The sequence below is a fragment of the Oncorhynchus clarkii genome, chromosome 9 (genome assembly GCF_045791955.1).
Source record: "Oncorhynchus clarkii lewisi isolate Uvic-CL-2024 chromosome 9, UVic_Ocla_1.0, whole genome shotgun sequence".
Taxonomy (NCBI): domain Eukaryota; kingdom Metazoa; phylum Chordata; class Actinopteri; order Salmoniformes; family Salmonidae; genus Oncorhynchus; species Oncorhynchus clarkii.
The window spans coordinates 76,226,370-76,228,565 of record NC_092155.1 but is presented as its reverse complement, the minus strand read 5'-3'; positions in this window follow the sequence as shown (position 1 = coordinate 76,228,565).

Here is a 2,196-nt window from a genome sequence, read left to right as displayed (position 1 = left end):
CTTCTCCAGTCCCCGCTAACCTTTTACTAGTGTACGATTAGGATCCTTCTCCAGTCCCCGCTAACCTTTTACTAGCGTACGATTAGGATCCTTCTCCAGTCCCCGCTAACCTTTTACTAGCGTACGATTAGGATCCTTCTCCAGTCCCCGCTAACCTTTTACTAGTGTACGATTAGGATCCTTCTCCAGTCCCCGCTAACCTTTAACTAGCGTACGATTAGGCTACTTCTCCAGTCCCCGCTAACCTTTAACTAGCGTACGATTAGGATCCTTCTCCAGTCCCCGCTAACCTTTTACTAGTGTACGATTAGGATCCTTCTCCAGTCCCCGCTAACCTTTTACTAGTGTACGATTAGGATCCTTCTCCAGTCCCCGCTAACCTTTTACTAGTGTACGATTAGGATCCTTCTCCAGTCCCCGCTAACCTTTTACTAGTGTACGATTAGGATCCTTCTCCAGTCCCCGCTAACCTTTTACTAGTGTACGATTAGGATCCTTCTCCAGTCCCCGCTAACCTTTTACTAGTGTACGATTAGGATCCTTCTCCAGTCCCCGCTAACCTTTTACTAGTGTACGATTAGGATCCTTCTCCAGTCCCCGCTAACCTTTAACTAGCGTACGATTAGGATCCTTCTCCAGTCCCCGCTAACCTTTTACTAGTGTACGATTAGGATCCTTCTCCAGTCCCCGCTAACCTTTTACTAGTGTACGATTAGGCTACTTCTCCAGTCCCCGCTAACCTTTAACTAGCGTACGATCAGGCTACTTCTCCAGTCCCCTGCTAACCTTTAACTAGCGTACGATCAGGCTACTTCTCCAGTCCCCTGCTAACCTTTAACTAGCGTACGATTAGGATCCTTCTCCAGTCCCCGCTAACCTTTTACTAGTGTACGATTAGGATCCTTCTCCAGTCCCCGCTAACCTTTAACTAGCGTACGATCAGGCTACTTCTCCAGTCCCCTGCTAACCTTTAACTAGCGTACGATTAGGCTACTTCTCCAGTCCCCGCTAACCTTTTACTAGCGTACGATTAGGATCCTTCTCCAGTCCCCGCTAACCTTTAATTAGCGTACGATCAGGCTACTTCTCCAGTCCCCTGCTAACCTTTAACTAGCGTACGATTAGGCTACTTCTCCAGTCCCCGCTAACCTTTTACTAGCGTACGATTAGGCTACTTCTCCAGTCCCCTGCTAACCTTTTACTAGCGTACGATTAGGCTACTTCTCCAGTTCCCTGCTAACCTTTTACTAGCGTACGATTAGGCTACTTCTCCAGTCCCCGCTAACCTTTTACTAGTGTACGATTAGGATCCTTCTCCAGTCCCCGCTAACCTTTTACTAGTGTACGATTAGGATCCTTCTCCAGTCCCCGCTAACCTTTAACTAGCGTACGATCAGGCTACTTCTCCAGTCCCCTGCTAACCTTTAACTAGCGTACGATTAGGCTACTTCTCCAGTCCCCGCTAACCTTTAACTAGCGTACGATTAGGCTACTTCTCCAGTCCCCGCTAACCTTTTACTAGTGTACGATTAGGATCCTTCTCCAGTCCCCGCTAACCTTTAACTAGCGTACGATCAGGCTACTTCTCCAGTCCCCTGCTAACCTTTAACTAGCGTACGATTAGGCTACTTCTCCAGTCCCCGCTAACCTTTTACTAGCGTACGATTAGGATCCTTCTCCAGTCCCCGCTAACCTTTAACTAGCGTACGATCAGGCTACTTCTCCAGTCCCCTGCTAACCTTTAACTAGCGTACGATTAGGCTACTTCTCCAGTCCCCGCTAACCTTTAACTAGCGTACGATTAGGCTACTTCTCCAGTCCCCGCTAACCTTTTACTAGCGTACGATTAGGCTACTTCTCCAGTCCCCTGCTAACCTTTTACTAGCGTACGATTAGGCTACTTCTCCAGTTCCCTGCTAACCTTTTACTAGCGTACGATTAGGCTACTTCTCCAGTCCCCGCTAACCTTTTACTAGCGTACGATTAGGATCCTTCTCCAGTCCCCGCTAACCTTTTACTAGCGTACGATTAGGCTACTTCTCCAGTCCCCGCTAACCTTTTACTAGCGTACGATCAGAGAAGGACAAGAGGAGAAACTGACAACTGGCTCATCCCTTTCTCATTCCACTCCTCTGACACTCTACATCTTCTAGCAGAACCTCCAGTTTCATTCATTTGTTCATTTTAACAGAATAA